This window comes from Dendrobates tinctorius, unplaced genomic scaffold (genome assembly GCF_039654945.1).
Source record: "Dendrobates tinctorius isolate UK_male_01 unplaced genomic scaffold, ASM3965494v1 ptg000162l, whole genome shotgun sequence".
Classification (NCBI taxonomy): domain Eukaryota; kingdom Metazoa; phylum Chordata; class Amphibia; order Anura; family Dendrobatidae; genus Dendrobates; species Dendrobates tinctorius.
In genome coordinates this window covers 59,656,508-59,680,747 of record NW_027361829.1, presented here as the reverse complement: position 1 = coordinate 59,680,747, position 24,240 = coordinate 59,656,508, and the positions used below count along the sequence as shown (strand labels likewise).

At 45.4% G+C, this 24,240-nt stretch overlaps 1 protein-coding gene across 6 annotated transcripts in view; it reads left to right on the top strand.

The window, feature by feature from the left end:
* Nucleotides 1-4,332: 4,332 nt before the first annotated feature.
* Nucleotides 4,333-24,240, top strand: part of TPK1 (thiamin pyrophosphokinase 1) — a 794,751-nt gene continuing 774,843 nt past the window's right edge. For 4 of the 6 annotated variants that reach the window (XM_073550050.1, XM_073550048.1, XM_073550053.1 and 1 more), the window contains exon 1: nucleotides 4,333-4,444. The gene's annotated coding sequence lies outside the window, so the exon portion shown is untranslated. The remainder of the gene's footprint in view (nucleotides 4,445-24,240) is intronic. The other 2 variants (XM_073550049.1, XM_073550051.1) reach the window with 2 other exon arrangements.

The window sequence follows — 24,240 nt, the reverse complement described above, 5'->3', positions numbered from 1 at the left end:
CGTGCTGTCCATATTCACTTAGTCAAATTTAGGCCAGCTAACTATATTCCAAAATCAAGGCAAACAGCCTCTAACCATCACGCTCTCTCTATGTATTATCAAGTCAGTCTTCTAATTTGATCCTTTGACTTTCCCAGTATAGTGCGGTGAAATATTGTGTTTATTACAGACATGTAATATGTGTCAGAAACGCGTAAGTAGCCTTGCCTGTCATGGTGGCTTATTAATATGATTTGAAAACCTTCAGAATAAATGTTAGTATTATCTTGTGTAGCTCATTTTGATGATGGATAACTCCTCTTTTTTACTTTGGATTACAAATGTGTAAAGTTGCAATGTTGTTATTGCACTATTTATGTTGTAGGATATGCTTGTAATTTTGTTTTAACAACAATGTTGAAATATGCCAAAAGGCCAATTTGGGCAATTGCCCAATTTTTTAATAGGGCAAGAATATATTTGCCTTACAAACTAAAAAAAAAAACCCAAAAAAATGCAAAAGTAAAATTTTGGCAACTACACTTTACGTCTCTGTCTTAATTGTCCAAACCCCTATCAAAATACGCTTACCAAATCAATTCAACAGTCATAGATTCAGAAGGGGTAGAAATATATATATTTTGACACACATCAAACCAACATTGCCAACATAGATCCAGCATGCTCTTGCCAAGAAGGTTCCCCCTGAGGTGCCATAAAGTAATTAGTGAAAAGATCACGCACTTTGAGGCCAGAGATCGGTCTACGTTGATGGTTGATAGGTGGTCTCACCCTACGCACATTGTCTGGCCTACGCACAACACCAGCAGAGGAGGAACAATCATGTATCCTGGTGAAGTTATGAAGAACCACACAGGCTTTCACTACTTCCTTAACATTTTGTTCACTCAGCTGAATGGCAGACTGGAGAAGCCGCCATTTGGCACAAAGAATGCCAAAGGAACACTCCACCAGTCGCCGAGCACGTGATAGGCGCAAGTTAAATATCCTGCGCCTGTGGTGAAGGTTGCGCCGGGGATATGGCCTCATGACATTGCGTGTTAACTGAAAGGCCTCATCTGCCACCAGGACATAAGGGACACATTCTTGAGTGGATCCTGGTAGCTGGCGTGGTGGTGGTAGATCCAACTGGTTGGTGCGTAGCCGTCGAGCCATAATGAAAGTATTGAAGACTCTAGAGTCTCCCGTCCTTCCATAGGCCCCAATGTCAACAATTCTAAACTTGTATTGAGGGTCGGCCACAGCCAACAATACAACAGAAAAGTATTGTTTATAACTGAAGAATTGGGAGCCAGAGTTCGCTGGCTTACGCACCAGGATATGTTTGCCATCAAGGGCCCCAATACAATTTGGAAACTGGCATTCTTCCTCAAAGTCCCTTGATATCCTCAACCAGTCTTCCATCCTGGCCTCGGGCATGACGACTTGATATAGTCTTGTCCATATTTCAATACATGTTGACCTGACTATGCCAGATATGGTTGATATTCCAATCAGAAACTCATGGTGGAGGGCAGCATAAGACAGGCCAGTGGCCAGGAAGCTGAAGAACAACAGAAAAGGATGATTGTTGAATGCACACATTTACAAAACAAACAGGTCCATACATACCAAACTTGGTAAGATTTGAGAGCAAATAACACACACATCTTGCTTTGCACAATGAGTAAGTGATATTCAGTACATCTTCCACATAACATTCGGGTCTGTAAGTTGAAACATATGTGGACTAAGATGAGGGCCTAAAACTTACTCCAAGAAGGCAAAAATTCAAACTTTGCCCAACACATCATGAACATAGAGAATATGGTTGTGTAGTACATACCGTATTGTGAGTAGAAGTCACTCCTCTGCAGATATAGCTTTGCGCATCCTTGTATTCTGAAAGGTTAGCCCTGGGCGCACTGTCTCCAAGAGTCGATCAAATGTTGCAAGGCTCATGCGACAGTATTGGCAGAATTTGACAGGATGCTCCTGCAGAGAAGTATAGAGGCGGTGAAAATGACCTCTTGTGAGTCGTTGCCTCAAAAGTGGATGTACCCACATGCGTCACCTCCTCCGCGGATCCACTATCACTGGGTATGGTTGGCCAAAGCGGCGTGACAAAAGCCAGTTGAAGACAACCTGCTCAGTTGTGTTGAAAGTCAGAGTGTTTGCCATGTTGCACATACAACACCAACACACCTAGTGAAGGCAAGATGACAAATGGACAGAATGGAGGCTGCCACCTGTTCCTGAGCCAATAAATAGAGTGCAGGCTAATGATTTAAATAGTTAGCAGGCCTCAAAACCGTTAAATGTCCATTTTTCAAGGCTGCGAGAAAATCTCGCCATACGGATTGCATACGGATGCCATACGGATTACATACGGATGCTCACATGCGCAAAATACGCGACCGCACCTTGCTTACAGATGACATACGGAGCACTATTTAGGGGTCATTCATCTGTATTACGCCTGTAAACTACGGACCGAATTTTGCGCCGGTTAGTGTGACCCCGGCCTAGGGCTCAGGTACTCGCTTGTGCGCATGCGTCCAATGCATCTCACCACCGAGGCTACATGCATGTCTCGAAGCTCTTAGCCGGAGCATATTGGTGGCCTCATAGGGCTCGGGATGTTAAGAGGTTCATTCAGGCATGTACCTCTTGTGCTCGGCATAGCCTCTCTAGGCGGAGTGGGGCGACGACCGTCGATACACGGCGGCATGCCACGGCCACTTCCGCTCCTGCCATTTCCCAGATTTCCCTCCTGAAACCGGGCGACCTTGCCTCCGCTGGTACCTTCCATGTGTCCCGAGTTACCATGTCACCTACCAGGACACCATGCTCGTCTATAGGCGAGTTTGAGCCCTGTGCCACCACTAGGCACAGGGTGTTGGATTGGAAAGTTCAGGGAGGAGGGGGCCCTAGGAGGGGGGGTAATGTTAGGAATCTGGTTTCTGACACGTCTATGCAGAAACCCAGATTCTCACATGCTGCAGTCTCTTGCCCATCTGCTGCAGCACAAGGGATTGCTGAGGAGATTGTCTCACAACAACTGTCTCCAGAGGCTAAGTCCTTTATTCCATCTTTTGGGCATGCTCACGGGACGAGCTCCTATTGGACTTCAGGAGTCAGGTGCTTAGGTCCCGCTCCGGATCCTATTGGCTCTTCCTGGACTCCTGGAGATTTCCGGAAGGTCCCATGTGCTATAGAAAGTGCGCATGGCTGTTCTGCCATGCGCTAGTGCAGCATATTATGCTGTGTGTGTATGGTGATGGATGCATGGACTGGAACCTGACTCATTAAGAAACCCCTTCCCTTGGTTAATACAAATGGTGACAGAGTGTTGGTCTAGTCAGTTACAGCGCGCCATTGCATCCCTGCCACAGCAGCCTAGCGTCAGTATTGCGCTTGCCTGATAGCAGCGTCCTCTTTGCGGCTGCGTTCCTGCCGCGCTGCAGTTGCAATGTACGTCCGCAGTTGCGACGTCTCTGCCACAGACATATACGGTAGGTCTAGACGGAGTTGGTGTCGTCAGCCTTCACCTCTCCTGTGACCATTTACCGCGTCTGTGTCGCTGAGTCCCTGTGAGTTAAACAGACTCAGCGCTTTTCTATTTCCGTTTATGCTGGCAGCTCTGTGAGTTTAACTGAGCTTGCCCAGTGCACCAGGGTGACGTAATAACCCCGTGCATTCTACCGCCTTATATTCCGCCACCTCCTAGCAGCGGTCTTACCATCTGCGGCACGGTGGACCCCGGGTGGCGAAGGCACTTTATTTATCATTTTTATTTGGTGCCTTCCGCCTCTCCTAACAGTGTGTTAGCCTTGCCTTGCATCGGTCAGTGTGTGGTCCTTATGTCATTAGTTTTGCATACAGTGAAACTAACAGCGTACGGACGTTTAAGGCCACATTCACACGCTTAGTATTTGGTCAGTATTTTACCTCCGTGTCTAATAATCAGGAGTGGGTGAAAAATGGGGAAGCGGTGACATGTTTCTGTTATACTTTGACTCTTCCACTGAGGTAAAATACTGACCAAATTCTGAATGTGTGAGTTTGGCCTAATACTTTCATCAAGGCCGTGGTCGCAAGTTCAGTATTTGTGAGACACTACTTGTATTGAAGCTAGAATATACACAGCTTGAAGTGAAAAATTACGTGTGATGCATGCAAATACAAAATTTACTACAGTGGATCAGAAAAACCCACATTTTCTTTTTTATATAAGCACAAAGTGTTGTAAAACAAAAATAATACTAAAGATAATATGATGTACTGTACTACCGAGCGCTAAAGCGCGGCTTAAAGAATGCGCTTGTATTACAAGGTATACGGTCTTCCAGAGAATGTAGATGTAATACGGTACCAGGAAGTGGTACTATTTCCAGCCCTCTGTCACACTGCATTAGTGGCTGGAAAGAGCGGAGTGGAGCTGCACATGTTATGCCGGCTGCAGGTACAGGCTCACTGGGTCATCATAGCATTGTATGCGGGGTGTAGTAAGGAAATGGCGGGACGGTTCTGACTGGGGAATGGCTGCTGGCTCTGTAAGGACATTCTTCAGAGGAACAAGTGTGCAGTGAGGCAGTGTGGGCACAGTAGAGGAGGTCACAGCTTGTTGCAATCCCTATCAATAGTTACATTGATAACTCTGCTACATTGTCTGCAGCCCAGTACACAACATCTTCGGTTATACTGTAGCTCAGCAAGTATACCTGCGGCTGGTGGAAGACCCAATGTTCCCAGACGTGGAGCCCCAGCTTGGGGAATAATCATTGATCTGACTGTAGGCGTCAGTGTAAACTATTGATAAATATGGAGCTTATTAGCTTATAGGGGCCTGTTATTAGTCTCGCTGCCCCACCACTGACCACATGTATCCGAGCCTGGCTGTGCCATTGCTGTCAGGTATAGTTTACTCTGAAACACTAGGTATTCCTAGGACTATAGGGAGAGACCTGACTGGTCTGATGTGCTCCGCATGACTGACTGGCCTCTTGTGATCTACACACACGGGACAGACCGGTCCATTCCCTGCGACTCCAGATGTTTTTGCAAACTGTTTTCTCTTAAAACGTTATAGTATTCAAGAATAAGGCCATGTTCACACATTCAGTATCCGGTCAGTATTTCACATCAGTATTTACAGCCAAAATCAGGAGAGGAAAAATCAGAACACAAGTATAATAGAAACACGTCACCACTTCTGTATTTTTCATCCACTCCTGGTTTTGACTTACAAATACTGAACGTGTGAACGTGGCCTAAAACATTGAGTACTTGGTAGCGATCGTGCACGCAGGGTCTATTTTACGCTGCCTGTGGTTCCAGCAGCTTGAACCTAATGATAGGTTCCCTTTAAGGCCTGTTTCACACATCAGTTTTTTGTGTCAGTTAGGCTGTGTGCACACGATGCAGATTTGCAGCGGATTTTACCGCGCAGAAACGTTGCATGTCCTCATTGTGATGTACAAAATCTGCAGCATGTTACTACTTTTGTGCGGTTTTCCATCTCCCCTGTCACCAAATCCGCAGGGAGAAAACCGCACAAAAACCGCATGAAAAATGGAAGAAATCCGCAGGAAAAATGCAGGTCGTTTGACCTTCGGATTTCTTCCATTCTGCGCGGAAAAATCCACAGGGCCAAAAAGTCCGTCTGCACTCAGCCTTAAAATCCGCTAAAATGGCGGAAAGCGGATCCGTTCCAGGACTGACCTCAACGTTTGCCACCGCACCGTTGTTTTAACGGATCCAGCGAAGGAAGAATCTTAAAGGAACCGCAGCCTGAGAGAGAGAGAGAGAGAGAGAGAGAGAATTTTCAGCCGCCAGAACAGAGTTTAGGGTTAAATTTGCGGTCGAGGCAAGTCCTCCGCGCATGCGCAATGTAAAATGCAGATCCGGCCGCCCGAAAAAACGTTGCATTGTCCGTCCAGGCATGTTGGCGGACGCCAACATTTTGGCGGATCCGCAAAAAAACGGATCCAACGGATGGCCATCCGTCAAGATCCGACGGTAAAGCAACTCAATGGGGAAAAAAAAACGGATCCGCCAAGCAAAATGGTGGATCCGTTTTTTTTTTTTTTTTTTTTGCAAATCGGCGGATCTTGCCTGATGGTGACAAACGGATGTGTGAAACAGGCTTAAGACTGATGTTGCTGCATGAGGATTTTAGAATGGTTATCCATGCCTGGCATGTTGATGAGCTGTAGCACCTGAGATCGGCTCCAGGCGTTGTTTGTGTATATCTGACTTCCGCTGAAGCAGCTGATCGGTGGCGGTGTCAAGTGTAGACGCCTTCCAGCCTGACATTGATGACCTCACATCAGAATGTTAGCTATCAACACACCTTTTAAGGCAATGTTCACACATTACGTTTTTGCAGTGTTTCTTTGCTGAGAGTCTTTATGAAAAAAAATAAGCTGCACTGCACAGTACCAGCAAAGTCTCTGTAAAATTTCAGATTCTTCAAGCACACACATTGTTTTTATTTTCCTGACTGATTTAGAAAATTGCTGCGTTTTTACTACCTGCAGCATGTCCCTTCTTTCAGCGTATTTGCAGCATTTTTTCATCCATAGGAAACGATGGGTAAGTGCAACAATGTAGCAAAAAATGGAGTTATCAGTTTTGGCTGTGTTTTTTGGTGCTAAAACTTTAACCCCTTAACCCCCGGACCTTTTTTCGATTTTCACTCCCTTCCTTCCCATAACCATAACTTTTTTATTTTTCTGTCAGTATGGCCATGTGAGGGCTTATTTTTTGTGGGATGAGTTGTACTTTTGAATGACCCCATTGGTTTTAGTATGTCGTGTACTAGAAAACGGGGAAAAAAAATTCCAAGTACAGTGAAATAGCCGCCGGACGTGGCGTTTAAATGATGCTGTCAGCGTTTGAGAGCACCATTTAACTAGTTAATAGCTGACATGTCCCGGGAAAGATGTGAGCTCACCGCCGGAGCCCACATCAAAGGCAGAGATACCGACATCAGCGTAATAATACGTCAGATGTCAGTAAGGGTTAAAGGGGTTGTCCACTTCTAGGACAACCCCTTCTTAAACTAAATGTTCGGCCCCGATTAAAATACTTAGGCCGGGGTCACACTAACCGACGCAAAATACGGTCAGTATTTTACATGCGTAATACGGATGAATGGCCCCTAAACAGTACTCAATATGTCATCCGTAATCAAGGTTTGGTCACGTATTTTGCGCATGAAAGCATCCGTATGTAATCCGTATGGCGAGATTTTCTCGCAGGCTTGCAAAATGAACATATAATGGAGCCCTATGACAGGGTTTCTAACAGAAACCAAAGAATAGATATAGACACATAGAATGCATAGGGTGCGTATTTCTCGCAAGTCACATGTGTGGTCCGTGTGTAATCCGTATTTTTTGCGCACCCATAGACTTGCATTGGCACGGACCGTAGAATACGGATGAGAAATATACGGCTGGTGTGAATCATTGTTCCGTGTCTAATGCGTGCTTTTAGCGCCTCTCACTCGGCCGTATTCCTCGCCAGTGTGACCCTGGCCTTATAACTTCCTAACAAAAGAAAAATTTTGGTTCCAAAATTGTACTGATGTAAAGTAAACATGTGGGAAATGTTACTTAAGTTTTTTTTTTTTTTGTGTGCCGTATCTCTGTGATTTAAGGGCATAAAAATTCAAAGTTGGAAAATTGCAAAATTTTCTAAATTTTCGCCAAATTTCTGTTTTCACAAATAAACGCAAGTTATATGAAATAAATTTTACCACTACCATGAAGTACAATATGTCACGAGAAAACAATGTCAGAATCACCGGGATCCATGGAAGCGTTCCAGAGTTAATACCTCATAAAGTGACAGTGGTCAGAATTGTAAAAATTGGCCCGAGAGTTAACGTACAAACCACCCTTGGTAGTAAAGGGGTTAAATGCACAGTGGGCGGAGGTTTCATGAAATCGCCTGCACTTGCTTGGACAGTTAAAGGGAACCTGTCTGCAGGATTGTGCACAATAACCTGCAGACAGTGTCAGGTCGGTGCCGCTATGCTGATTAAAATGATACCTTAGTTGATGAAATCCGTCTTGTGGTTATTGTTTAATCTTTATTTTCAGTTTTGAGTTAATGATATGCTCGTGCTCCAGGGCGGCCTGTGGGGGGGAGGAGTCATATGGGGCTCTTATTAGCTATTCATAATGAAGTAAAAGCAACAAGGCACTCTCTCAAAATGATGATAGTAGGTGCACAAGTAGGGTATCCAGCCCACGTAGTAGAATAGAAGAACTTGGCACTCAAATTATAGTTTTTCCGTTTTATTTGCATCCAGATTATGCATGTTAAACGTTTTCGATCCAATAATGGATCTTCATCAGAACTTTTCTGAAGGAATAAACAAATATACAAAAAATGGAAGTAAGTCCATAATAGTGAACACAATATCATAGAAAAAAAAAATCAAATCTTACAATTCATAAGAGAGATATATATTTCAAAGAAAAAAATATATACTTCAAAGAAAAATAAACAAAGACAAGTGGAATGTAGCTTTTGTCGAATAATGTCTTGAGAATTTTTCCAAGTGCTCCGTGAGATCAGGTATATAGGTCAATATTAAGGAAATAAACGTCTTAAATTCTTATAAAATAATCACGAAAAGTGAAAACATGATATAAGGATATTGTGGACTTCCGGTGTATAGGTGCCGACCATAAAGTGAAGAGTGCTAATAACGCCTGGTGCGTGAATCTTATCTTTCCTATGAGAAAGCAGAGAAATAAACATAAATTGTAGGTCCCTTAAACCAATAACATATGCAGACAATATTGCCTTATGCACCTCGATAGTGGTATAAATGGGAGAGTGCTGGATCATACTCAAAGAAGATGATAGCCAATACCTGTATTTTGGTATGAGGAGTATTAAATGCGCTTGGTATAGTGACACAAATCGCCTATTATGTGGCGCTGAAAATAAAGAAATGAACAGAATTTGTTCAGGTATTGTGACAATATGAATTACTGAATGGTGTGTGAAAGCACCAGTATGTTACCTGCTCCCTCTGGTCCAAATGTGTAGCGGTGTGACCGCTGGAATGGAGGACGCCAGGAAACCTGCGGTGTAACCACTGAAATGGAGGACGCCAGACAGCACAGAAGCACTTCCGGGTTTATATGACCCGGCGGGGAAACTCCCCTTGCTGCGTCATCAGTTCACAGGCAAAGTGGTCATAGCGGTCACGTGTTTACTCAGCAGGGAGAGACTGTCTCATGTTACTGAGTCTGCGCTCTGCAGCCATGGGGGTTATAAGGATAAAAGGAGAGGCGCAGCTGCTCTGTTTACATTGGTATGGCGTCATCGGGATGGGGCAAGAGATGTAATCAGATATCGCTATATGGTGGGGATGTATTTCCTACACGATGCGCATATGTTATAAAGAAATTATATCAAACCCTTTGTGTGTCAATCTCTAAAAGCGATTTGTATGATCCAAGTGTAAGTCACTTATTAACAGTACAGGGTTGAGTAAAAAAAATATAGGGAAAGGGTTCTAATAATAGAAATCCTTATTAATTTATATAATAAATCATGGAACCTATAAGGTACCAAAATAACTTATTGTATAGTATGTGGTGACTGAGAAGTACACATATAACATTTAGGTTTAAAATTTGCTATATAGGAAAAAATTAAAGAAAAAAGAATATGTCCTTTGAGAATATAAAGGGGGGCGGTGTGAATATACTATACCAGGTGAGACAGTTGTGCCCAGTGAGGAAGTGGAGAGCCAAATTTAACGATTCTATTAAAAAAAGGGAAAAATTATAATCAGAATAGGATATCTGGAATCATTCAAAATGACATGTTAAAAACATTAGTCAATAATCCATAATAGCTTGAGTCACTGAAAACTCAATATATCATAATCCCTGTTGAGTCCTTTAGGTTCCAAAGCCTGTAGTGTGAAAATCCAATAGGCCTCTCTTTTTTTAAGTCTTTTTATCCTGTCATACCCTCTTCTGTCCGATTCAATTTGTTCCAATACTTGAAATTTCAACTGAGATATATTATGTCCCTTTTCCGAGAAGTGATGTGGAATAGGGAGATGAGACTTCTTGCATCTTATGTTGGACTTATGTTGTGAAATTCTGTCTTTCACCATCTGTGTGATTTCACCCACATAAGCCAAGCCGCATGGGCATTTAATGCAATATACAACAAACGTGGATTCACAGGTATAGTAACCTTTTATAGGAATAGCTTTTCCCGTTTGTGGGTGAAAAATCTGACCTCTCCTCTGTACATTATTACACTGTAGGCAAGATAGGCATGGAAATGTACCCTGTTTTTGCGTCTGGAGAAGCCTTTGTCTTGGTATCTTTATGTTAGAGCCAATATCTGCTCTGACTAACTTGTCCTTTAAATTTCTTGGTCTCCGATAACAGGGGAGGAATGGTTTTTGAAATTCCTCTATCCCCGGGTAGCTCTTTGAGAGTAGACCCCAATGTTTATTTATAGTAGTCGATATCTTCCTCGAGTAAGGGTGGTATGTATTGACAAAGGGTATACGTTTGTCCGATTTATTCGATTTCTCAATATGGCCTAACATGGATCTTGATTCAGTTAAAAGTTTATCAGGGTAACCCCTTTCTGTAAACTTTCTTGTCATATCCTTAAGGCCTCTTTCACACATCAGGTTTTCGCCGTCAGGCGCGATCCGGCGCTTTTGACAAAAACCGGATCCGGCGAAATGCAATGCCGGATCCGGTTTCCCCACCATTGACTTGCATTTGCGCCGGATCGCGCCGGATGGCCATGCGTTTCATCCGGTTTTCGCCGGATCCGGCAATGTGTCTCAATCCGGCGTCTGGATAAAACGGCTACTGTAACGTTTTTTGTCTCCGGCGAAAAAGCCGGACACGCCGGTTTTTTTGGTCTGAGCATGCTCAGTAGCTCTGCCCACAAGACACATATATAAAAGCAAGACAGTGGGACCCTCAGCCACACCCAACATGCCACCCAAGACAGCAACCAGGCGCAGGAGAAGGCAGGAGACCACTGCAGCACCATCAGCACCACCACCACGCCAAATGGAGCAGCAAATGGAACATGCTGAGGAGGGGAGTCCAGCAGCAGATGAGAGACGGTAATTATCAAATCCCCCATTCCTCCAAACTAGGGCCATGGAATATCAAGATATTCATTGGCCCTTTGTTTCTCTTTATTCAACAGCCGCCCAAGAGATGCAGCAGCACTGGCAGCACTGGCAGCAGCTGTAACACCACCCACAGGCATGGAGTCTGGCCAGCAAGAGGACAGCACATCTTCTTCTGGGAGCCCTCCCTCGCATCGTCAGCGTTTGACGGTAAGTTTTTATTTCCAAAATCCATCATCTCTGTAATATATGTCTATTCATTGCCTTTTATTTCAAAACAGGAATCACAAGATGAAGAGGAGCTCCCAGAAGAAGAAGGAAGGGGTGGACAGACACCTGGAGTGGGCTCACAATTGGTAAGTTTTTGGCATCAAATGCAGAAACACAACATCACACTACACACAACACATAGAAAACAATGTTCTGCAGACCACACACAGCAAACAAATGCCTACATCCAAAGACATAACATTTTTTGTTTTCTTCTCTAGTCTTCCCAATCTGGTGCTCGGCCAAGAGGTCCTCGCAGTGCCTCCCAGGGTCGTCGGCGACAGCAACGCGGCGGTCACCAGTGTGTAAGTATAAATATTTTTGCTTTGTTTTTTTGCACTTTTTATTTCATTTCTTTTGTGGAGGCTAATTGTTATTTTTGTCTTTTTCTTTAACAGCCTTCACAGCGTGCTCACGATTCTGACGGTGAGGATGGAGGAATCGATGTGGACCACCTCATCGATCTCGTCAGAGAAAGGGAGCCGCTCTGGAATATGGCTGACGGCCACCACGCTGACCTGATCGTTACCCGACGACTCTGGGAGGAAATCTGTTCGCTCCTTGTGGACCGCTGGGAGGACCTCGATGCTTGGGCCCAGATTCAAGAGCGTAAGTATATACAGTACCAGTTGCTTGATGTAAACCAGTGTTTCCCGAACAACAGTCCTCGTGGTCCCCACGGATCATGTGTTCAGGATTTCTATTTACTATGGAAATCCTGAAAACATGACCCCTGGGGACCATGAGGACCGGAGTTTGGGAAACACTGATGTTGTATACTAACCACTCCTTTTACTCTTCGCCACGACAGCACCCACTGGAGGTATCGGATCCGCCCATTTGGAACAGGAAACCCTACAGGAAAGATAAAAGGGGCGGTCCGCCTTTCCTCCTCAGTTTTGGTTTCCTGTTCCAAATGGAGCAGGATCCTGCAGGATCTTACCTGGGCCATGCATCCGCCTGTGCGGTCTCTTCGGCAGGGGCTGCGGTCCGGAAGCAGCGTCGGGGAGACTCCGTTTGACGGCTCCCCCCTCGTCTGGTGGCATAGTGGTAATGGCCGGGTCCGGGGAGGGCCGCCCGGTCTTACCAGGGAGCGGGGCCGGTCTGGCATCCGGGAGATTCCCCCCCCCCCCCCCATCCCCATCGGTGGGGGTATAACGTGGATGGTGAGGCCATGTGCGCGCGAGCCGCGCGTGTCAATAGCGGTGGCGCGGGAGCAGGCCGGCGCCCGACGCTCCTATACCCCGGAAGTAATGGTTGAACTTCCGGGGTAAGATGGCGATGACGCGGCGCATGCGCCCTGTGACAGGGCGACTTCCGGGGGGTACGATAAGTGTACAGATAAAACAGCGCTGCAACGTTGGAACATGTCGTCCCCCGCAGAGTCGCAGACCCCAGCAGGAGATTCAGCTGGGGGCAAATCCACCAGGGACCGCAGCGCCAGGACAGAGACTGCCCGCAGGAGCGAGGCAGCAGAAACCCGATCCAAACCGTCTCAGCCATCCGAACCGGTATTAAGCTTCACTGGGTGAGTGTGCAAAGCATATGCTCTACCTATTAAGCTAACCTCCTCTCCTCCCCCCCCCCCCCCTCCCCCCTCTCTTTACCTTTGACCTCCCACTTCAGTCAAAGAAAAAAGGAAAAACAAAACATAAAGAATGCGCATTATGTTCAGAGCCTCTCCCTGACTCCTACCCCAAAAAACTCTGCAAACAATGCATTAAAGAGACCAGGCAGGGGTCGACGATATCTTCTAAGGATATCCGAGCCATAATTAGGGAGGAAATACAAGCCATCAACCGCGCCAGCACTCCCGCAGAGTCCAGTCATAGAAAACAGGTCATTGTTAGTTCAGAGTCAGAGGAAGAACAGGAGTTAATCTCAGGCTCCGCATCCACGTCCTCATCATCATCCTCGGAGGTGGAAGGACGCGCATGTTTTCCACTGGACAGCGTAGATAACCTGGTAAAAGCGGTTAGAAATACTATGGGGTGTGAAGAGGAAAGGGGAGCCCAGACCGCGCAGGACATTATGTTTGCGGGATTGGCAGAGAAAAAGAGATCATTTCCAGTGATACCGGCAATTAAAGATCTCATCAAAAGAGAGTGGGAAAAACACGACCAGAGGGGTTTTCTCCCATCCGCTTCAAAACGGAAGTATCCGTTCACTGATGAAGATCTATTAAAATGGACTAAAATACCAAAGGTGGACGCTGTCATATCCTCCACTTCCAAACAAACCTCGATCCCGGTCGAGGACGCAGGATTGTTAGCAGACCCATTGGACCGAAAGGCTGAATCTTCGCTCAAAAGGTCCTGGGAATCCACCACCGGGGTATTCAAACCCGCAATAGCCAGCACATGTACTGCTAGGTCAATGCTGGTATGGCTAGATCAATTAGACCAGCAGATTGAGCAAAGAGTGTCAAGGGAGAAACTGCGTGCAGCCATCCCGTTGATAAGAGGGGCAGCTGCCTTTATGGCAGACGCTTCAGCGGACACCCTAAGACTGGCAGCAAGGTCGGCAGCCCTGGTGAATAACGCCAGACGCGCGCTGTGGATAAAGAGCTGGAAAGGGGATGCACAGTCAAAATCCAAAATTAGTGCAACCCCATGCGAGGGTGAGTTCCTCTTCGGAAAAGCCTTAGACGAAATTCTCGCCAAGGCAAAAGAAAGGAAAAAGGCCGTCAGTGATTCTCTCATTCCGTTTTATAGGAAAACCTTTAAAAGACGGCCATTCGGGAGAAGAAGGCAATCGGACAGAACAAACAGATGGGCCACGAAAGACGAAAAGCAGAAGGGTACCATCTTCAGAGGGCCAACATATAGGAGAGAAAAAAATTAAAAGTTTAGACCCACCAGTTGGGGGTAGATTAAAATTTTTTTTTTACCAAGTGGGAACAGATTACGTTAAACCCATGGATTTTGAATATAATCAAGGAAGGAATAAAGATTGAATTCCTTCGGATCCCCTATGAGTTCTTTGTTATAACTCGCCTTAATTCCTCACTTCAGCAAAAGGCTCTCGAAGACGAGATTCGAGTCCTGCTAGCTAAAAAAGTTTTAGTTGACGTCCCTGAGGAACAACAGGGTAGAGGCTTTTACTCTCCCCTGTTTTTGGTGTTTAAACCAGACGGTACATTTAGAACCATTATTAATTTAAAGAAGCTAAATTCATTTATAAAAAATTATAAGTTCAAAATGGAATCAATCAGATCCACTATAAAGCTTCTTTTCCCAAATTGCGTAATGGCAGGGATTGATTTAAAAGATGCTTATTATCATCTCCCTATACACAACAGATTCCAGAAATACCTAAGAGTCGCAGTGGAAGTCGAGGGAAGGATTCATCATTTCCAATACGCGGCAATGCCCTTCGGGCTTTCCACGGCACCAAGAATATTTACCAAGGTGATGGCAGAAGTGATGGCCTACCTTCGCCAAAAGGACACACTAATTGTGCCATATCTAGACGACTTCCTAGTAATTGGGAATTCAGTCAAACAATGTACTGAACGCGTGACTGACGCAATCTCCTCTTTTCAGAGCCTTGGCTGGATCATCAATATCCAAAAGTCCAGACTCGATCCGCAATCTCTCCAGACATTTCTAGGATTTCAACTAGATTCCTTGACCCAGAGATGTCTACTACCCCAGGTAAAAATCATCCTCACAAAACAAAAAATACAAGCAGCTATAGATAAACCACGTGTATCCTTAAGAGGAGCAATGTCACTATTAGGATCACTAAATTCTTGCACCCCGGCAGTCCGGTGGGCCCAGTACCATGTCCGTACGCTACAACACCAGATCCTCCAGGAGGATAAGCGACATAGTGGTCATTTACAGAGCAAAATAACCCTGTCACAAGAAGTCTTGACTTCCCTAGAGTGGTGGTTAGACGATGATCATTTATGTTCAGGAGTTCCATGGGTTATAGTTCCATCCTGTATCGTAACCACCGATGCCAGTCCCCAGGGCTGGGGAGCCCACATGGAGAATGGGTTTTATCAGGGAAGGTGGAGTAAAGAGGAATGTGATTACTCATCTAATTTAAAAGAACTGACTGCAGTGTTCTATGCTCTATACAACTTCCTTCCGCAGCTCCAACAGAAGCATGTAAGGATCCTGTCGGACAATACCACCACAGTGGCATATATAAACAGACAAGGAGGAACTCGATCAGAGACTCTGATGTCTTCAGCGGCAAGAATTTTAAACTTAGCAGAAAACTATTTTTTTGTCCCTCTCGGCCCTTCATATAAGAGGCGAGAGCAATCAAAAGGCAGACTTCCTAAGCCGTCACACTCTACGACAAGGAGAGTGGTGCCTCAATCGGAAGGTCTTCAGGGACATAGTAGCCGCATGGGGACAACCCGAGGTGGATCTTTTCGCCACAAGAGAGAACAGGCAGATAAAAACTTTTGCCTCCCTATCTCCGTCAGATCACCCAAACATACTGGACGCCTTTCTAGTTCCATGGAATTTCAACCTAGCGTATGCGTTCCCTCCATTGATCCTCCTACCTCAAGTAATTCGGAAGATCAGAGACGACAAAGCAAGAATAATCTTAATAGCACCGTTCTGGCCAAAAAGACCGTGGTTTTCGTGGCTGCAGATTATGTCGATAACAGATCCTTGGGTCCTTCCGACTGCCAATCTACTCTCCCAAGGCCCCTTTTTCCACCCTCAAGTGCTCAGCTTGCACTTGACGGCGTGGAATTTGAGAGGCAGTTATTGAGGACAAGAGGATTCTCGGAGTCCTTAATTACTACACTACTACAAAGTAGAAAACAGTCCACAACCCAAATTTACACTAGAATATGGAAAAAATTTCTTCAATTCCATACAGTACCTCATACAACAGAAGTTCCGATAATCCCAATCTTGGAATTTCTGCAGAAGGGGAAAGACTTAGGCTTAGCAGTAAATACACTGAGAGTACAAATATCGGCATTAGGAGCACTATATGGCCATAATATAGCAGGCAACAAGTGGATAACTCGTTTTATTACAGCATGTGAACGAATAACTCCAATCCACATACCCTCCGTCCCTACATGGGATCTAAATCTGGTCTTAGACGCCCTAACGGTAGACCCCTTTGAGCCGATCGACACAATACCCTTCAAATACTTAGCACTTAAAATGGCCCTCTTAGTATCACTGACCTCAGCTAGAAGAGTGGGTGATATTCAGGCCTTGTCAATAGATCCACCTTTTTTCCAAGAATACCAAGACAGATTAGTATTAAAACCAGACCCTGCCTACCTGCCAAAAGTGGCAACAAAATACCATAGATCTCAGGAGATACTCCTCCCAACCTTCTATAAAAATCCCTCTACTCCGGAAGAGCAGAAGTTCCATACTCTGGACGTCAAAAGAACTGTCCTAAAATGTATTGAGAGGTCCAACAGTTGGAGGCAGAGCAGGGCCCTATTTGTTTCATTTCAGGGCTGTAAGAAGGGGTATGGAGTCACGAAGAGCACCATTTCCTGGTGGATCAGAGAGGCCATTCGTTTAGCCTACTCCGCAAAAAACGAAGATCCTCCAGGGAACATCAGGGCGCATTCCACCAGGGCAATGGCAACCTCTTGGGCGGAAAAGGGAGATCTTCCGATTGAAACTATATGTAAGGAGGCAGTTTGGTCATCCCCTTCTACCTTCTATAAGCACTACAGACTTGATCTTTCATCCACCTCTGACTTAAGCTTTGGCAGGACTATCCTTGGCACGGTGGTCCCACCCAGGTGATGGTCTCTGGAATCTCTCCAGTGGGTGCTGTCGTGGCGAAGAGTAAAAAGCCGGATTACTTACCGGTAATGCTCTTTTAATGAGTCCACGACAGCACCCGCTCACTTCCCCCCCTAAAGATATCAATAGTTAAAGTATATTAACCAAATAATGGATAAGAAAGATGTTAAAATAAGAGAACATTGCCTAATCCTTGGCGGTCCTTCTGGTACTCTGAAACGTAAAACTGAGGAGGAAAGGCGGACCGCCCCTTTTATCTTTCCTGTAGGGTTTCCTGTTCCAAATGGGCGGATCCGATACCTCCAGTGGGTGCTGTCGTGGACTCATTAAAAGAGCATTACCGGTAAGTAATCCGGCTTTTCTCGTTTCAGGGGACAGAATTGTGAAGCGGTGGCGGTCTGTGAGGGATCGTTTCAAGAAGGAGTTCAATAAAGAGATGCAGGCCCCGAGTGGATCTGGAGGACGCAGGAGCAAGTACAAGTACGCACGAGCCCTGTCGTTCCTCCGGGATACAATGGTCACCAGAAGGTAAATATTACACACCACATGTGGAAAAAAAAAATGTTTAGATGTAACAATTTTTTTTCAGCCAGGGCCATGCCATGTCACTTTTTTAATTGTTTTTTTTTCTCTTTATTCCACAGCACGGTGAGCAGTACTCGGGAGCCTGCACGGTTGGACCCTTCTGAGGCGATCCCTGAGGAGACCGGCACCGAGGAACACTTCGACCGCCCCGGTACATCTGCACCTTCACAGCCTTCCCACACATTCAACCCCTCTGTCCCATCCACCAGCACAGGAGCATCGTGGCGGCCTACATTACATGAAGCTGCTGGTGAGGAGATCGCTTTCCCTTTACCCCACCCTTCTGCCCATGCCACCTCTAGTACACCTGCGGGTACTGGGCGGCAGCGGCAGAGGGGTCAGGAAAAGACTTATGCGCCAGAGTTCTTGCATCTGAATGCATCTTTCCAGAACTGTCAAAGTCTTGTCAGAGCAAATCTCCACAGGCTTTGAGCAGATCAACTCCAGCATTCTGGAGGTGAAGACACTTCTGCAAACCATGCATTCAGAAGCAAGATCTTTGCCAAACCACACCTTTTTCAGGTCTGTTGTGGAGCGCATGGAAACGCTATCTCCTGCCCAGCAGATGCATGTAATGCATTCATGCCACGGTGCTCTCCAGCACGTTACTTCCCAACCTCCTCTTCCCACCCCAGTAGTTCCTTCCCCTCCAGCGACTTTCCATCCTCCCCCTCCTATTACGTACCAGCAACCTCCCCAGTACCAGCAACCTCCCCAGTACCAGACATCTCCCCACTTCCAGCAACCTGCCCCATACCAAACTCCTTTCCCATACAACTTGCCATCAACATCATCTGCTCCTACAGTCCCTGCCCAACCCTCCACTCCACCGCCCACCACCTCTTCTGCCTCCCACATGTCCACCCATTCTGTAGCTTTTTCCACACCTTCACCTCTAACTGTTCCTTCCCCACCACGATCCCAGTCCTCTCTCCACACTCCCAGTGTCGAAGTGTCCCGCAGCCCCTCCAGCAGTATTTCCACCCCACACTACACAGATTTATAATATGTGTGTATTTTAATAAAAATGACCAGTTTTATGGTTTCAAAGCTTTATTAAAAAGGTTTAAAATTTAAAAACAGTTTACTAAAAAAAACATTTTTCAATAAAAGTTAAATTATTTTACACTGGTTGTCTGTCATTTCTTTCTGCGGCCAAAAAGGTTAAATACAGGGTATTTAAAAGGTAAAATGGTATTCAAAACTAGGTATATAACTGTGGGTAAATTTTAGCTTTTTGCCACAGTTGTGTTCCTGGTTGTGTTTGAAGCAAAGTATTTCACCTAAAAAGTTGTGTTTATTGTTGGTGATTTCCTAACAATGTACACAACTTTTGTTAAAAGGTGAAATACTTTGCATAAAACACAACCAGGTACACACCTGTGGCCTAAAGCTAAAAATAGTAAGACCATGACAAGATAGCCAACTTTGGTTGGCAAAGGTATATACTGTTGGTACAGAAGGTACACAATTTTGGTTAAGGGCACAAATCTTTCACACTCTGTCATCCTGCCAGTGTACCTTGAAGTGACATAAAGTATAGTGTAAAATTGTCCCTCATTACTGAAACCGTCACAGAACTTCTAGTGGTAATGTCATGGTAATCTTGCAAGGTGGTTTCTTCAGAGGTGTCCTCAATGGAAATGGGTTCCTTGCAGATAACAAAATTGTGGAGTACCACGCAAGCTTTGATCACATTGTCCACAGTTTCTGGTTGAGGTTGATCGCAGTCAATAGGACCCGCCATTTGGCTGTCAGAATACCAAAGGTACATTCAACCATTCTTCTTGCTCTTGTGAGGCGGTAATTAAAAATGCGTTTTGTTCTTGACAATCCTCTGCTACCGTACGGTTTCAAAAGGTGTTCTGACAGCTGGAAGGCTTCATCCCCCTACACAGACAAATGGCATAGGTGGACCAGATGTTTGCGGCAGCGGTCTAGGGGGTGGGAACTGGAAGGTGTTTCCATACAGTTTACGCCCCGTGGCAGACAGTTTGAAAACTTGAGAGTCATTGGAGCGGCCATAGGCCCCAATATCAACAGCAATAAATTTGTATTCTGCGTCAGCGATGGCCATGAGGACAATTGAAAAATATTTCTTGTAATTGAAATATTCCGATCCCGATCCGGCTGGCTTTACAATGCGGATATGTTTCCCGTCCACAGCGCCCAAGCAGTTGGGAAACTGACATATCTGTTGAAACTTTTCTGAAATTTCAATCCACCTCTCTGTTGTGGGCTCTGGTAAAAACTCTTCGGCTAAGGAGTCCCACAGTGCACGGCATGTGTACTTCACTATTCCAGATATGGTGGAAATCCCGAGTCTGTACTGGAAATGCAGTGACAAAAGGGATTCTCCAGTTGCAAGAAATCTGTGGGGAATTAAAAAACAATTAGTTTAAAATCACAGCATTACATACCAAAACTCAGCTATAACACTTGGAGATACAAACTACCACCAAAAGATTGCAGTGAAAGTGTGCTCTGATGCGAGCATATCCAATAAATGTGGCTTACCTTAAAGTCACCATCAGACGCTCTGTGGTTGAAACAGAGAAGCGGCAATAGGTGTCTGCTTTTCTTATGAGGGGTGCAATGCGCTCCACCAAGTAATCAAAATTCTCCATTTTCATCCGAACATATCCAAAAAATTTATCCGGGTTTCGTCGAAGGTCCATGCAGAGTGTAGAATAGACCCCACGCGTCACTCTCTTGGCTGTGATGGGGTGGATCCACAAACGTCGTCTACGATGCCTGATGCGCTGCTGTCTCGCTCTCTCCTTCTCCAGAACAATCACCCTCAAACGATTCGCCTCCGCTGTAAAATCCGCCAAATTCTTCAAAATATTTCCAATGACAACATCCATCTTCGCCAGTAACTTGCTCTTCTCTCCAACCTGCACTTTCTCCTCTACAACCTGTCAAAGAAGGGCTGTAGGAACACGCTATATATAGTTTTCCAGTAGCCAATCCCGTTCGGAAGGCCACAAGGGGTGTTTTTAAAAACCGGATCCGGCGTAATCCGTCGAAAAACGGATCGAAAAACTGATGAACCGGATGAGACGGATCCGGTTTTGTCTGTCAAGAACAAGACGGATCCGGCAGAAAAACGGATCCGTCACATCCGGTTTTATGAAATATTTGCCGAATCTGGCGCTCCGGCACGACGCCGGATCGCGCCTGACGCCGAAAACCTGATGTGTGAAAGTAGCCTAAGTCTCCCGGCTTTTGTTGCCTCCTCCGAGACTATTCTGTCTATTCTACAGTATTGGGATCTAGGAATGGACCTCTTTACTGTGGATGGGTGAAAGCTATCAAAGTGTAAAATACTGTTTCTGTCAGTTGGTTTGACATAGAGATCTATTTTAAGTGTCCCAAGTGAATCCTTATTGATCAATGTATCTAAAAAATTCATTTTCCCCATATCATGTTGTAAAGTAAATTTGAGTTCGGGCCAAACATTGTTGATGTCATGATCAAATTGTATCAGAGTGTCAAGGGGGCCATTCCACACACAAAAAATTTCATCAATAAACCTGAGCCATGTTATGGAATATTGTGTATATAGTGGGTGGTATAGATGTATTCTTCCTCAAATGAGGCCATATAGGCAATAGCATAGGGGGGCGCTACATGTGATCCCATTGCAGTGCCCTGTTTCTGTTTGTAAAATGTATCTTGAAAAAGAAAATAATTCTCCTTCAGCACCAGATCCAAGAGATCGAAACAAAGGTTACGGATTCTGATGTCCATGCCAGCTTTCTCCATCAGTGTCGCCGTGGCTCTTAATCCCTTCTCATGTGTGATGGATGTATACAAAATGTTAACATCCCATGTGACTAATAAAGAGCATGGGGGGAGAAAACCCAGAGATTTAATGAGTGTTATGAACTCGTTAGTATTTTTCAAATATGACCTCGTTTTCTCTAGAAATTTCTCTAGAAACATAGCTAGTGGAGAAAGAATGGAATCTGTGGAATACACGATTGGGCGTCCTGGTGGTTTTTCCAGTCTCTTATGAATTTTTGGTAAGATGTAAAAAAACTGGTGTTATAGGATCTGAGTTTAAAAGAAAATCCCCTGTCCTTTTATCAATAGTACCCACCCCTATGTGGTGTTCTATAATAGTTTTAATTCTTTTTATGATGGAGTCGAGAGGATTGTGTGAGACAGGCATATAGACATCCCTGTCACTTAATTGTCTCTGGATGTCATTTAAATAATCTGATTTGTCCATGATGACTAAAGCCCCACCCATATGGGGCTCTTATTAGCTATTCATAATGAAGCCTGCAGACAGGTCACTGATCCCTCAGTGACCTTCCCCGTTAGTTAACATAATGAATATTATATATCCATACAAAAAAAAAAAAAACCCCTTTGCACCTGCGCAGAACCATAACCGCACGTGTAATGCCTATATAATTATTTTAGTTAGGAGATATATATATATATATATATATATATATATATATAATCCATTTGAAAGTGGTGCCTGCCACTTCTGCAAAGTAACAGCTATTGGTGTATATAGAGGTAATGCGATAGCTGCTACAGCGAATGCGCTGTTGGCGCCATCTTGCTAGAGAAGAAAAAAAAATGTCCTCTTCCAAGATGGCACTGCCGTTCCTGTGCAGTAGCAGCTATCGGATTACCTCTATATACACCGATAGCTGCTTAAGATGTTTTTCTCTAATAATCCCCCACGACAGCACACAGGAGGATTTCATCTCATCCTATCAGGGACAGGAAACACAAAAGATGTCAAATAGCCCCCGCCTCCTTTCCCCAGTGTTTTTCCTGTCCCTATAGTGAGGAAGAGGTCATCCTGTGGTGCTCTCTGCCGGTGGCAGGCACTAGATATTTGTTATAGCCAGACAGCGGGATATCGGTCTGTTTCTTACCTTCCCTCTCCAAGTGCTGTTCCTGGCTCCTCTGGACTCAGGACTTGTTCTCCCCCAGTCTGCGCCTCCGGTAAAGTCTGAGGGAGTTCGCTGGCGGGAGGCCTCTCTGAGCTCTCCGGGTCACATCTCCCCCTGCTCCTGCTAGATCATGAGCTGGGCCGCGACGAGGGATGTGTGCTTCCGGTGTCGAGGTAGCTATTTTGGGAGGGCTAAATTAACCCTTCACGGTTGAGCCAGTGATTTCCAAATTATTCCAGTGTTGCTAGCAACTCAAATGACCACACGGAGACAGGGGTCTCTGTACGGGAGGATCGAGGCAGATCACTAAGCCCCTTTATTTTAGTCACATCTTTTATAATCTTTTGCTTAATTATGCAAGGTTCTCAAGTACCAATAGCATCATTTCACTTTATAAGCCAATAATATTGCAAGAAAACCGGAAACTACATATATGTCCGTACCTAGATAGCGTAGAAAGTAGTATAATGGCATATTCTTCAGAGTTTTACACCCCCGCCTCCTTTATCTTTGTACCTGATGAGAACAGTCTGGTTTCATGACAGCCCATGCCAATTATAAAAATTTATCTTACAACAACAAAAACGGAGAAACGAAACCTTACAGAGAATGGATAAAATGAAACTTCAACTCTGATTTTAGTATTGACCCTTCACACCGGCTTCCCTCGGTGTAAACCTGACGCAGTCCCGGAGGTGGAATCTGATGTCAGATGCCGAGTGGCATCTTGATAACATCACTTCTGTTTTGCGTTCCATGGTGGAAAGCATCGGGAAATTCAAATGCCGAAGGTGGATAGACACCACCTGGGGATACCTTCATCCAGGAAAAGCAGGGGAGGAACCCCTCTGATTAGTTGGAGATGGAACAAAACTGTGTGGTAGCATGGAGTCCGGTTCTTCCTGCTCTGCATCTGTGGAGCCCAGCGCTTTTCTGGTCCCTGTAAGTATACAAGCATTGGATCCCCTCCATGGTGCAGGTATAGATGTTTAAAGGCCTTTTCCAGGATGCTCCTCCTGACAGGCCCATGGAGGCCATCCTCATTCTCCTTACAGCGACAGGAAACACATGAGAGGTTAAATGGCGCCTCCCACTCACCTCCCTCTGTGGTTTTTCCTGTCCCTGCATGGAGGGACACGCGCGAGGAGCAGAGCTTACCAGATGGGGCTTAGGGGGATCGTGCAGCATAGCTAATCCTTCCCTTTCAAGAGGCACGCAGCTGAGACTCTCCGAAGGGGGGTCCCTTGGCCACAGAGGCCAGTTTAGCGGAGGGCTTCTGGGTTGAGCCGCTTGACTCCGATGGAGGGTTCTTGGCTCCGGTGCTGGCCGGCAATATGCAGCCTCTTAAGGGCAGATGCGCTGCATGAGGGGCAGATGCGCTGCATGAGGGACGGATGCAAATCCAGTGATGTAATGGACGCGCCGCCTGGCTTCCAGTTTCGGTGTGCGTTCCACGGTGGAACACGGAAGTATCAAGGAGACGGGTAGCAAAACATTGCCGTGGTCTAAGGAGGTCACTCTGCATGTGTTCAGGCATAATGGGGGAAGGTCCAGGTCCACGGGCTAAAAGCCCTCGATGGGA